Source organism: Hevea brasiliensis, chromosome 3, assembly GCF_030052815.1.
Source record: "Hevea brasiliensis isolate MT/VB/25A 57/8 chromosome 3, ASM3005281v1, whole genome shotgun sequence".
Classification (NCBI taxonomy): Eukaryota; Viridiplantae; Streptophyta; class Magnoliopsida; order Malpighiales; family Euphorbiaceae; genus Hevea; species Hevea brasiliensis.
This window is the reverse complement of record NC_079495.1, coordinates 58,042,134-58,057,359: the sequence shown is the minus strand read 5'-3', so window position 1 is coordinate 58,057,359 and position 15,226 is coordinate 58,042,134. Positions and strand designations below refer to the sequence as shown.

The following is a 15,226-nucleotide window of genomic DNA, read 5'->3' as shown; positions in this document are numbered from 1 at the left end:
GTTGTAAATTCAAATTGTACTTTGAAGTTGTAAAATAATTATAAGTTATTTTGGCTGGTAAAAATTGTATTATATTTCTTGTATCGCAGTCTTTGAAAAATCACTGTGGATTTGAGTTGAGAAACATGTTGTGTTGAGAAATATGTTGGAGTTGAGATTTGGAAAAATATTGAAGTGCTTTTTTCAGGTTTTCTGAAGAACTGTTTTATCCAAAATACAGATGGCACTCTGCTAAAATTTTTACAGAAATTCTAAATAATTCAAATGTGTTAGTTCTATCACTTCAGTTCAAAAAGGTTTGTAACACCTGTAAATAGTGCTCACCACTGTAAAAGAAGAAAAGTTTTTAAAATCCCTTGTAGTGTATTTAATGGGTTATCAGTAGACGGAGTTGGTAATTCATTAGGTATACTACGGGATCATGTTATGCCTTACAGAGGGGTAGGGTGTGACACATAGGGTTCAGTTAGCAGTACTGCACATGGCATTATGCCATTCTGTGATTTCATGGCTTTTAGCCATTCTGACATTATGTTGATACTTGGCCTTGTGCCTATTGTTATTACAGCTTATTAGCTGTTCTGTTGCACACTGGGAGACACATATGTGACCGATAGTGTGACAGCCCGAGGTACTTGATACCCAGTGCCAGTTTACCTGTTTATCCAGTCCAGTCGTCCATTATAGGTTACTTGGGCAACCAAAAATGAAAGTGGACAAATTTAATGAAATAATGAATATAACAAGTACAAAATAAGTAAGACTACAAATACTAATCGAAAATTTATTTGCAATAAGAAATCAATATATTCACTGCATATTTATTTTATGTTATTTCTTTTTATTTTATTATTGGCACCACTAAGCATTATTGCTTAGCGCGTTGCTTTTGCCACGCGTAGGTTTTGGAGAGATCGACCGAGAGCCCAGTAGACCACAGACTGTGTGAGACCTTCTGCAGCTCTGCATAGTGTCCGTGTCACCTCACCGACGTCAGTGCATTGGTAGGACACTAGGTTTTATTTTGATATTTTGTAATTAACTTTTATTTTCTCATATGTAATTGAAACTTATGTAATGTATTTTGGTATTAATGTAAATAGTGAAAATTGTGTTTATGAATGGAAAAATTGAGTATTTATTTATTGCTTATATATGAATACCATGAGAAATGAATGATTGAGAAATGGAAATGTTGTTGAAAAATATTGAGATTTTGATGATTATTGGAGTTTGAGAATGATTGGAAATGATTATTGGAAGTGTTTTTCACAGTTCAAGAACTGCTTTTCTCCATTTTTAGCCAGATCACTTAGGATTTTCTATAAAATTTTCGGAACCTCAAATAAATTATAATTTCAATAAATGACTTAAATGAATTATATTTCACAAATTATATTCAAAACTATGATAAAAATAAATTAAGGAAGAATAAAAATGATTGAGATAAAATAGAGTGTTAAGATAATCGTGTGTGACATATCTTACTCGATATCTGTAGACGGTAAGGGTGTCACATTTAGTGGTATCGAGCACGGTTTAGGCGTTCGGGCCTAGATTGAGTCCATACCATGCATTGCATTTGTAAGAGTCGAGGTGACACTAATGCAGATCTGTTTGTCTTTGTTATTTTAAATAGGATATGGACCCTACATCACAGAGAGCAGTTGAGGAGGAAGTGGAGAGTCATGCTCCACCTGCACCAGCTGAGACTAGGGGGGTAGGGGAGAACCTGCTCCACTAGCTCCATCAGAGCCTGCTCAACCTCCACAGGCCGTGTTCCAGCAAATGGCCGAATTCTTCAAACAAATGGCTGGGGTAATGCCACCACCACCACCACTACCTCCACAACTGAAATCACACTTGGAAAGATTGAGAAAATTTGGAGCAGTGGACTTCTTTGGCAAGAGAGAAGATGCTTCTGTTGCAGCCGAAAATTAGTTGAACAGAACAGGCAGAGTTTTAAAACAACTCCACTGCACTCCTGAAGAAAATCTAGAAGCTGCTGTATCTCTATTGCAAGATGATGCATATGAATGGTGGGATACGGTGTCCAGTGAAGTACAGCCAGAAGTAATAACTTGGGACTTCTTCCTCTCCGAATTTAAGAAGAAATATGTGGGTAGTGTATGCCTAGAAGAGAAAAGAAGGGAATTCATTAACCTAAGGCAGAGACAGTTGACAGTGGCCGAATATGAAAAGGAATTTGTCAGATTGAGCCGCTACGGAAGGGAGATAGTCCCTAATGAAGCTGAAAGGTGTAAGAGATTTGAAGAAGGATTAAATGACAATATAAAGATCATGATCACTGCCTTGGGAATCACAGACTTCACCAATTTAGTGGAAGCTACAATAAAAGTTGAAAGAGTAAGAATAAGTGAACAGACCAGAAGAGAGAGAGAGACAACAGAAGAGGAGCCCGGGTCAGTCTAGTTCATCTCCTATACCTGGGAAGAAGTTCAAAGGTCCACCTACACAGAGTTTAGGTCAACCACAAGGTCAGGGTCAGTCTCAGGGGCCCAAGCCACAGTTACCCTTAGGAGAGGTCAGTCCACACCATAAGTGGGTAGCTCTCCAGGGATGGGGTTCAGGGGACCAGCCCCAGCATCTTCTGCATGTCCACAATGCCTGAAGTGGCATAAGGGGGAGTGTTAGAGAGTGACTGGTGCCTGCTTAAGGTGTGGGTCAACAGAGCATCAGTTGAGGAACTGTCCACATAGAACTATTACAGCTGCTCCGACACAAGCAGATAGACCTGCTTTTGCACCACAAAGAGGTAGGAAATCTGGCAAATCTGAGACAGTGGGACCATTCAGAGGCCTGCATCTGAGCCAGCAGAGAAGCCTGAGGGCAGACCACCTGCCAGAGCCCATGCCATGAGAGCTCAGGAGGAGCAAGATGCCCCGGACGTCATCAGGGGTACGTTCTCCCTCTACAATACATCTGTGCATGCATTGGTGGATCCAGGATCCACTCATTCATACATCTGTATCAACCTACCCGTGGAAAGGGGGATACTAGTAGGGGAGAGTGACCAAGACATTCTGGTCACTAATCCATTGGGCCACAGTGTAGTGGTGAACAAAGTATACAAGGGTTGCCCGTTAAGGATTCAGGGATATGAATTCTTGACAGACTTGATTGAGTTGCCTTTCTATGAGTTTGACGTGATTTTAGGAATGGACTGGTTGTCACGTCATCAGGCAATGGTTGATTGTAAACTGAAGAGGATTTCTTTGAAAACTCCTGAGGGTAATGAGATTACAGTTATAGGGGAAAGGACAGATTTCTTGTCCAATGTCATCTCAGCCACAGTTGGAAGAAAACTAATGAGAAAAGGCTGTGAAGCCTACCTAGCACATGTGGTGGATACTAGGCAGGCTAAGCCAGATCTGTGTGACATACCCACAGTAAAAGACTTCCCAGATGTGTTCCCTGAAGAATTGCCTGGTTTGCCAACAGAAAGGGAAGTTGAATTTGCTATTAAGACACTGCCGGGTACAGCACCAATCTCTATTGCTCCTTATAGGATGGCACCCATAGAATTGAAGGAACTGAAAATCCAATTACAGGAGTTACTAGATAAGGGATTCATACGCCCCAGTTACAGGAGTTACTGGATAGTGTTAGATTTTCTTTTCAACCTGTTTTTAAACCTTATGAAGTTCCTAAGAAACAAATGATTAAATTAGATACTACAGAAGATATATTCGAAAAAATACAAAAAAGATTAGAACAGTTAAATATTAATCAATCTTTAGTGTCAATTATAAATAAAGATAATTTTGATATAGAAGACCTAAGTGATCAGTTTAAAGAAGACTTAGAAATTAGTAAAATTTTTCATGGTGGAAATAATTATCCTAGGACTAGGAATTGGTATCATAGACCTACACCACCTGATGTTCAATATGAAGAACATAATCAGCTCACACAAGCTAAGTATGATGGTGAATCAATTTATGAGTGGAATTTAGATGGTTTAAGTGAATACCACATTTTAAATACTTTAAAAGAAATGACTATAGCTAGTGCTGCCGGCCAAAGGTAATTCTAATGCTCAAATTGCACATATTTTCATATCAATATTTACAGAAAATCTTAAAGGATGGTAGAATAATTATATTAGTTTAAAAGATAAATATAGAATTTTAAATGCTAGAAAAGTACTAATTAAAATGGAAAATAATCAAATTACTTAAACTAAAGAGGAAGATATTGTTGCTACTTTAATATTTGCAAGTACTAAAGCATTTATAAGAGAACCTAATAATTATCAACAAAGGTCTTTAGAAGTTTTAAGTAATTTAACTTGTCCAAAATTATAAGATTTTAGATGGTATAAATATGTGCTTCTTACTAAAATATTTAGTAGAACAAATTGTAATAATGCTTATTGAAAAGAAAGATTTATAGCTGGATTACCAAAGCTATTTTCAAAAAAGGTTAGACAAAGAACTAGGAATAGTTATAACTCAAAAATACCCTATGATATTTTAACATACGATGAACTAATTAATTTCATTAATAATGAATGTTTAGCTTTACGTACAGATTTAAAATTAAAAGCTAAAATGAAAAAAGAATTAAAAGAATCTAGGAAAGAATTAGGAGAATTTTGTTTTCAGTATAGCTATGAGAAAATTATTACCCCTTCTGCTTCCAAAAAAGAGAAAGAAAAATTTATAAGAAAAAATCTTCAAAATATTATAAAAAAATCTTACAAGAAAAGTAAGTTTGCTAAGCTAAGTTCTTATAAGAAGAATAAAAAGCCTCCTATTTGTTTTAAATGTGGAAAAGTAGGTTATTACAAAAGTCAATGTAAAATGAAAAGGAAAAATTAATAGTTTAGATGTGTCAGATAAGTTAAAAGAACAAATGATGAATTTGTTACTTTTTAATACTGATTCAGAAAGAAATGAAGAAATTAGTAATTTTGAAGATAATGATTTAAATATTTTAGGTGATTCTTCTAGTTTTACCAGTTCTGAAGAATTAGATACTTATGAAGGTCTCGGTATTTGCACTGATCCTTGTTGTAACAAGGCAATTAATATGATTTCTAGCGAATAAAAGTTTTTATTAGATATTATAAATAAAATAGATGATCTAAAACTTAAGAAAGAATATTTTCTTAAAATTAAAAAATTTTATAATTAAAGAAAAGGTTGTTAGTAATTCAGAACCTTATAAGTTAACAGATATTTTTCAAAGATTTGAAATTAAAATGAATATTGCTACTAACATAAATGATTTGCAAGAAGAAATTAAAAACATTAAATAAGAGATAAGAGAATTAAAAGAAGAAAAAAATAAATTTGAAAGAAAATTAGTAGAGTTAGAATTCACTAATTCAAAGTCAAAAGAAATACTTAAGACTAATGAGGAAAAAGTAGAAGAAAGTAAAAGTCATTAAAGTGTAGATGAATTTATTAATACTTTACCAAGAATTAATTATCATAAATTGATTATTTATATAACAACCATAACTAGGGGCTATTACCGGCGTTATGGATTGGGTCAACTTAAGGCTACCAAAACCTGTACCAAGCTTAAAACCTATAAAACATACACATATTCTTGTATCTCACTATCTAAGTATATTTCAAACTATTACACTTTAGTGTTTTCACATATACTTAGACATTTATAACATAAATTTTATTTAGAATTTGAACCTTAACATACATAAAACTCTAAAGCGTAATGGTTTAGCTTGTATACTCTCAAAAGAGTTAAAATAAATATAAACATTATCATTCATACTTAAAAAATTACATAACTCCAATTTTCTATTATTATCAGCATAGTACTATCCATACACATATTACATGTCCATCTACCCATATATCATACATGAAGAAAAGCTATAAAGCTACCCTGATGCACTCTCTCCATAGAACTCTTTTAATCCTACAAACCTGATTTAGGGGTTAGAGGAAAAGGGTAAGCTTACACAAGCTCAGTGGGTAAACTAACCAACATTAATTTTATCATTCATTTTATACATATGCAATGCATCATCCAAATGGGTTTCCACATCATAAACATTTGACGTGAGATGGACTAGTCACCAATGACTCCTTAAATCCAATGTGCTTAGCTCATACAGAGGCTCCTCAGGACTTTCGCTTAAAATATGACATGTGTCATGCACTCTGGGCAACTTAGAGATCTCTCCTAATGGGGCATCGTAAAGATCTCTCTATAGGATTTACTTATGGATCCATAACATACATAACATAACATAATCATAAACATGGGGTGTCACACCTTATCCCTTGTAAGGCATGACATATTCTCGTAGCATATCTAATGAATTACCAAACCACCCTACTGATAACCCATTAAATATGCTACAAGCGATTTTAAACAAAACATAACATTTTATTTTACTTTTATATTGTGGAAAAATGCATGGTGGTGGTTAAAACTTTAGCAAAACTCAAAATTTATAACCTGTTAAAAACATAAAATAAATCAAGTAAAATATTTCCTTCAATCCATTTCACAAGCATAATAAATTCAATTATATTTCAAGTAGACATTAATTAGAGGAAATAAACTTAATATTACAAAAGTTACATTTACATAAGTCTCAAAATGAAGTGCAAATATTTACAAACTCAAAATGCTTTAGCAATATAATGCTTTTTAATACAAATTGCTCAATGTTCGTATATCATACATATAACTAAAAAATGCATCAAAGGAATTACAGGGGTATACCTAATGTAAATACCCAAAGTTAATACAAAAGCTGCTACCAAGTATCTCACTCAGCAGCTTTCTCCTTTCCCTTACCTGCGATAGCATAAAGAAGCTATCACTGAGTATATCACTCAGTAGTGCACAGCTAATAATTTTAAAACTTAAAATAAAACACAACTTGTCAAAACATAACAAATCACATTTTCCATAATCATGAAAACATCACCATAAATTCTAACTCCATAAGAACCATTTATTGAAATCACCTTTCAATGAAGAAATCATAATTCACAAATCACAAATCATAAAGCATAAGTGTTGCCAACATCAACACACAGTTTAGACCATAATACAAAATTTGACAATAAATGCCATGTTGTACACCACGGCAAAGCAAATCAAATCAAACTCACTAACCATTATTAATGAGGGAGAGGCTAGCTAGCTAATGAGTACTCATATCATCTCACCTCACTAACCGTTATTAATGGGGGACATAATAAAAATCAATTACCAAACCCCAAATAGTCATTACTACTGAGAAATTCTCAAAGGGACTGTCATGCTAACTGTGGTTTTAAAATAAATTTTCAAGAGTTTCCTAATCAATAATCACATTTGTAAAACAATAATAACATTCAAATTATCATAAAACCCATAAAGGGGTTGGCAACACACAATTATCTCAAATGCAAGGGAAAAACCTTATCTCATTCATAATAAGCTCATTCAAAACAATTTTAAGTTAAAAAAAAAAGAAGGAAGTTAGTTGTGCACAAACCTTCAATGATCTCCTTTCTCTTTATTTACTTCTCCTTGTCCGTCCCAATCTCTTTTTCTACTGAAAACACACAAATAGAATGTCTTAATACTCACCTCAACTATTGCCAATTACTTATTACATGAATATCTAATGCATCTCTAATTTAGTTTTACAATTTCAATGAGTTTTGATTTTCTGGACAGCTTAGTGCTCTAATCTTTGAACCTAAATTTTTACCTAGTTCCAAACATAATTTGGTGAGGTACTCTTCATGAAATTTGTTCCTCTTGGTCTAAGCTTTATTTTCCTTTTTGAATCATCTCATTTGAAGTTTTTTAGCTCAAGTTATGATCAAATTACTTATTACTATTCACATGGACAACCCTGCAGATTCCAGGTTTTCAGAATTCTGCCCAATTTTGTATCTAACATCCGGGCCTCTTCTGTTCATAATTTGATCTAGATCCTTAAACCAATATTTTAGGTCTCTATCTTAAGTTTCCAAATCAGTTTGAATCATTCTAATTGGAGTTTTTTAGAGAAAGTTATGACCTATTAACCATGCTGGGGTCATAAGGCCAATCTACTGGATTTCAGGAATTCCAGTTTTGTCATCCTAAATTTTCCTAACAATTTCTCTAAGTTGCTCTAGGATCTGGGTTCTGGTTAAAACACAAAAATTGTAGTTCTATATGTTATGAGAATTTTGGCTTTGGAATTATTGCATTTTCAGTTTTGTAGACCAAGTTATGACATTTTTACCAAAACTAGTCAGGTATGCAAAAATTCATAATTTCTAGGTTTGGTTCTGGTATAGGGCAGATTTGTTAATCCAAATTTTTCTAGCAATTTGGTTGATCTAAGTTCATAATTTGGCCTCACATTCTTCATATTAAATGTTCTACTATGTCTCAGGTTTCCATAGGTTCAAGAATCAGGTCAATTAGAGTTTCTTAGAGTGAGTTATGACAATTCTAAGATTACTATTCACATGGTCATTCTATAGGGTCCGGAATTGCCACTTCCAGATTCAAGGCTCCTTTAGGACAACTTATAGTCATTTTTTGGGTAGGATATCTTCATGAAAGTTCTAGTCCTATGTCTTAAGTTTCATTTTCAATTAGTTTCACACCAATTGGAGTTGTGTAGCTCAACTTATAAGCTGCCAAGTACACTAGACTCAATGTCCAGAATTTCAGTAACTCAACACACTACCCATCCATCAATTCATTTCAATAACCAACTTCAATTCACACTCAATGTACATCAATTGGTCAATATTTGGACATAAGAACATCAATTTCACAATATGGCACAAAATCCCTAATTTTCCTCAAACCCTAAATTCCTAACTTCATAATTCATGCAATTCCATAACATTCACTTCACCAATCATGTATAACCCACCAATTCAACAAAAATTCTCAACTAAAGTATGTCAAATTACCATAATTAGGTCTTATAACCCTCAATTGCATAACATAACACAAAAGCACTAATTTCTCATGAAGCTTAATCTTCCATTTTCCAATTTATGCAAATCCCATGAAATTTCACTACCCCAATCATGTATACTACTTCAATTAAACATGAATTCATCATCAATTGAATTAAAACACATCAAACCCTAGGTTTAAATGGCTAGCCGAAAATCCCTTTCAAGATTCATGCATGATTCTTCAATTTCTTAAGTTAATTACCTCATAAATAACCCTAATCCCATGCATACACAATGAATTTAGCTAGGATAATGACTTACCGCAATAGTGACTTCTCCAATCTTCAATTCTCATCCAATTTCTTTTTTTTTTCTTGTTTCAATCTCTTACCCAAAACTAAATATCAAGTTTTCTTATAGTGGGTTATGGAATTTATGGAGGAAATTCAAGGGAATCAAAAGCTTGGAAAGGGGATCAATGGTGGAAGAAGGAAGAAGAAGAAGAGAGAAAGAGAGAGGGAGAGAGGAAGTGTGGTGGCAACAATGGGAAAGAGAAGGAGAAGTGTCTTCTTTTTATATTTATCCCTAATTTTAAATTTCTTTAATTCATTAAATTGAGTTGTCCAAAGCCCATTGGTCGTTAATTTTTAATTAGGTTATAATAGAATTAAATTCTAGGTTTTTATTTCATTTATTTTCCCGTACACGTTTTTACTTGAATTGTCCTCAAAATTTCTTCATAATTTGATGCATTATTTCTCATTTAATTTAATTAATATTTTGGTCAAAAATCAACTCTTGAAGTGAATTGACCAAAATGCCCCTCATCGGGTTATAATCCATCTTTTTCAAAATCCTCGATGAGTCCTTAGGTCTTTGGTTCACTTGAATTTTTATTGTGTCTATCTTAATTAAATTTCCCTTTATTTTTGGTACCCAAGGTGGCTTTGAATAGTACTATTCACAAACTAAAAATGGTACTATTTAGAGCTCAGAGGTTCGGGGTGTTACATGGGGGGAGTCAGTAGGTCATCCATCATCCATCAATGCACCATCAAAAATTATGCAATTATGCGATATCTTCGTGTTCTAGATACACACATCCTAAATAAATATGACATGATTCATGAGGATGATCATAAATTAAATTTACAAGTTTAGATTTATTAAGATTAGAATTACTTACCTCTTATAGCCTATCAACCACCTAACTCGAATGGTAGCTATCCTCAGATCCTTAACCTTCCGAATCCCTCAAGCTTGATCCTATAAAATCAGACTCTAGAGAGTTATATAAGGTTCTAAAACTCTATACACTTATTAAACATCTTATTCTAGGCCTTTAAGAACTATGAAATTAGGTTTTGGAACCTTGGAATCGAAGGAGAAATAAAACGGGTAGAACTAAGTTCGGTTGCAGGAGTCTTGGGCTTTGGTTGCTGAACCTTGGAACATCGGGTGCTCATTTTGGGTAGTAGCCACTATGGCTGCCAAAATCTAGGACTTTGGGTAGTGAACCTAGAAAATTTCTTGATTTTCTAAGAATCTAGATTTTCCAAGAAACTACATGCTTCAGCTGTCGAACCTTTGGTTTTTGGTAATTGAACCTGGGAATTTTTAGAATTTCTAAGTTGAAAACCTATAGAATCCTTCTCCCATCAACACCCAAACTCCCTCCAAAGTTTCAAAACTCAATCCAAACACATATACACATCTTTCAAGCATAAAATAACTTGAAAGCATACTTAATACCCATATACATTAACCGAAAACTAAAATCATAGGTTTTGTCTAAACCCAACATAACATATTTATGGATTTTTTCAAATCCATCTAGGGAAACTAGCCATTTAAGGTCCATAACACTTAAATAACTAATCTAACAACAAAATATGCAATTTTAAAATAAAATCACAAAACTCTTACCCCAACATGCACAGATTCCCAAAACTCATCTTAAAAACAACATTTCATGTAATTGAAGTTATAGAAACCTAATGCCTCTTCAACTTTCTTAAATTTATCTATTAGATCAAGAAAAAAAGGAAGTCGCCTCTTTTCTTGTAGCTTAGAGGTGAGAGAATCAAAATCCCAAAGCTTGAATCTACTCTCCCAAACTTTTAAATGGAAGTATCTACCTCCAGATCTTGAAAAACCCAAGGAAATATCTTCAAAAATCTCCTTGTATGCTTCAGCAATTAAGAGGCAGAGAGGGAGAGAAAACCCAAATGTTTTGGCAGAAAAAATAGGCCTTGGTCCCTTTTATGCCCATTACAGTCAAGGGACTTTCAGTTGCTATAAGCCATGCTTTCTGCTGTCAGAGTCTGTTTTGTCCAAATGGGTATTTAAACAGGAAAAGGAACTTTGACTGTTGAAAGTCTATCCTTCAGCTGCTGAAGTTCTTCTACCAAAAACACTCACTTAAAAACTTTTAAGAAATAAAACCTTTAAATCATTTTCATTCTTAAATACATTTTGAACATTTCAAACACACACATATATAAACATATACCCATACACTTCCACCCCCATTCCCTTATCCGCGGAATTTTCAAATTTGCTAGAATATTTTATCTACGACAGAAATTCTAACGTCAGGAAATGATGGATATTACAATGTATTTTACTATTTCTATTAGTGATTTTAGTTTTTCTTCAATTGCATTAGTAGATTCTGGTGCATATCAAAATTGTATCCAAGAAGGTTTAATTCCTACGCCTTTTTTGAAAAAACCAAAGAAATATTACATGGAAAGATTATATGTTACTAATGGTAATAGATTACAAATTAAATATAAATTAAGTAAAGCTAGAATTTGTAATCAAGGTATTTGTTTTAATTTACCTTTTATATTAATTAAGAATACAAGTCAAGGTGTTATTTTAGGAAACCCTTTCTTAAACATGATATATCCTTTTAATGTAGATAAAAATGGTATTAATACAACTATTCTAGGAAAAGAGATTTGTTTTAAATTTACTTTAACTATTCAAGAAAAACATTTAAACATATTAAAAGAAATTTTAATATCCTTAGTCAATATAATTAATAAAAAGAAAAAAACATATTGAAAATTTAAATTATGAAATAAAATCTTTAAAAATCCAATTATTTTAGAAAGATGTTTGTGCACCTGTTTCTAATGGTTTTTGGAAAAGAAAAAAAACATATAGCATATTTACCATATGAAAAAGATTTTAATGAAAGATTCTAACTAGAAGTCATGCAATTCACTTGAACAAAAAATTAGAAAGTTATTACATAAAAGAAATTAAATATTTATTAGAAAAATGATTAATCAGAGAATCTAAGAGTCCTTAGAGTTGTTCAACTTTTTTATGTTCAAAATACAGCAAAAATAGAAAGAGGTGCTCCTAGATTAGTAATTAATTATAATCCTTTAAATAAAGTTTTACAATGGATTAGGTATCCAATACCTAATAAGAGAGATCGACTAAAAATATTACATAATGTCAAAATCTTTAGTAAATTTGATATTAAAAGTGAATCATGGCATATTCAAATAGCTAAAGTAAATAAATACAAAACTGGCTTTAATGTTCTTTTTGGTCATTACGAATGAAAATTATGCCTTTTGGTTTAAAAAATACTCCGAGTGAATTTCAAAATGTTATGAATGATGTTTTAAAAGATAATGAACTTTTTACAATAGTTTATATAGATGATGTGTTAATTTTTTCAAAATCATTAGATAAACATTTTATGCATTTGCAAAAATTTTATAATATTATTAACCATAATGGATTAATAGTTTCTACTCCTAAGATGACATTATTTCAACAAAAATTAGATTTTGTGAATATAAAATTGTTAAAAATAAAATTTCACCAATTTCTAGAGTTCTAAAATTTACATTCAAATTTCCTAATGAATTAAAAGATAAAAATCAATTACAAAAACTCTTGCAATGTTTTAATTATGTTTCCAATTTCTTTAAATATATTAGAATCTTATGAAAACTTTTTTATGATAGACTTAGAAAAAATACTACTTGGACCGAACAATACATGGAAAATGTTCATCTTATTAAACAAAAGGTTCATTATCTTCCCTATTTAGTCATGCCTCATCCTGATGCTTCTTTAATTGTTGAAACTGATACATCTAATTTAAGTTATGGTGGTATTCTTAAATAATATCTTCTTGGTAAGAAAAAAGAGTCATTAGTGAGATTTCATTATGGTATTTGGAATGTAGCTCAAAAGAATTACTTTACTATTAAAGAAGTTTTATTAATAGTTTTATGTATTACAAAATTTCAATATGATTTAATTGATAAAAAGTTTTTATTAAGAACTGATTATTTTACAGCAAAAGATATTTTATAAAAAGATGTTAAAAATCTTATTTCTAAAAAGATTTTTGCCAAATGGCAAGCTTTTTTTGGAATTTTTGAATTTGATGTAAAATAAATTAAAGGTTCTTTAAATTCTTTACCTAATTTTTTTACTACTGAATTTTTACTAGGAAAATCTCAAAGTAAGTAAAATGAGCATTCCTATTAAAAAGAAAGTTACAACTGAAGATTATGTTTATCAATTTGCTCCTTCACAGTCTACTCTGCCAACTCCTTCTAGATTAATTATACATTCTTCACTTTCTCCTTAAGAAACCTTAATCCTATTTACGGCAGTTAAACACAAAAGGTCTAGTTCTAAACCTATTGGATCTTCCTCCTCTTCTTATGCCCAAACCAAATTTGCCTCTAATCATATTGAAGCTCTTTTAAAAAGTCCAACTTTTGATCTAAACCATTAGTTTACCAAATCCATTACAAAACATGTTACCATCCTTGAACTAGAAATGTTTAATGTAAATATTACCAATCCAAATTATTCCAAAATGTTCCAAGCTTTATTTCCACCAAATCATTACTTTATTCAAGAACATTCTTATAAAAACTAAAGATTTTATGAGTTAATTTTTATTAATTCTAGCTTGAGTTAGAACATATCTTTGATGAGAAAGAAACTCATAAGATCTCTTGTAACACCCTCCCGGTAGCAACTCCGTACATTCTACTGTTCCGGTGACCGGTGTAGGTCCGGACAGTTAGAACGTTCAGAAAAATATTTAAATTAAAGTTAGGGACCATAATTAACTCAAATATTAATAAGAAAAATTTAGTAAAAATTTTAGAAATAAAATACAACCAAGTTAAATGAGCCGGTGCCCAAGCGATGGGTAACCCAGAGGGAAGTTGCGGTTCTCGCAACTAGGAGCCCTAGACCCCGGGGAAAAATTCATAAAATAATTTTTGGGACTCCAGAGAAGGGTCATTGAGGTTCCTATGGCATTAGAATTCCAAGAAAATATTTAGAAAATTTTTTCAATCGGTACAGACAATTTTGACCCGTTAAGCCAAACGGAGGGCATTTTGGTCATTTCGCCTTCAGAGGTGATTTTTGGCCGACTTATCCAGTTGAGTAAATAATTATTATGACATAAAATATGAATTAATATTGATGAAAAATTAATTTAAAGTTAGTAGAAAAGAAAAGAAAAGAAAAATGAAGAAAATTGAAATTTTGACATCACATGATGTCATTTAAAAAGCTCCACCCAATCATCATTTGACAAATAAATTAAAGGGACAAAAATGACATAAAATGGGACAAAAATAAAACCAATTCCAGCAGCTTCTTCCTCATTTCAGACGTAGCTCTTCCTTTTCCAAAGCTTTCCACCATTGTTACTCCCCTTTAAGCTTAAATTTCCTTAAAATCTCACCATATTTCCCATAATCATCTTCATAAAAACTGAATATCTACCCTAGCTAGAGTGATTGGAAGTAAAAGGAAGTAAGAATCTTGAAGTTGGCAAGAAAGAGACTTGGTAAATTAAGGTTAGTGCATATACATACCTTAAACTCTTTATTTCCATGATAAGAGACATGAATTAAGTAAGAAATTGTAGCTTAAATGAATAAAAATTGTGTGTATGTCCACCATGAATTTCGGCTGCCCTAATGAAGAAATAGGAATGAGTGTTTTTGATGAACTTAGAGTGAACTAGAAATCATGTTTAAAGTATATGAATGTAAGAATAATGAATTAGTAGCTAACTAAGGTGAATTGTGTAAACCATGAATTTGAGCTAGGGTTTTGGGAGTAAAATGTGAACTTGGCTTATGAAATGATTAAAGGACATTCTAATGGTCAATTAGTGACCATTTGAGGCAAGTTAATCATAATTTGAAATGAGCTAATGCATGGCAAAGTGAAATGTGCAGGCTGCCTAGAGATAGCAGTAATGAGGCTGTGATTCCAGCCCACTTAGACAGCCATAGCTT

The 15,226-nt window shown here is 32.2% G+C and overlaps 1 long non-coding RNA gene across 1 annotated transcript in view; it reads right to left on the bottom strand.

Moving 5' to 3' along the window:
* Positions 1-6,630: 6,630 nt before the first annotated feature.
* Positions 6,631-15,226, bottom strand: part of LOC131178522 (uncharacterized) — a 28,884-nt gene continuing 20,288 nt past the window's right edge. Inside the window, exons 2-3 of the long non-coding RNA XR_009147442.1 lie at positions 7,493-7,552; positions 6,631-6,804 (exon numbers count right to left, since the gene is read on the bottom strand). This is a non-coding gene — a long non-coding RNA (uncharacterized LOC131178522). The remainder of the gene's footprint in view (positions 6,805-7,492; positions 7,553-15,226) is intronic.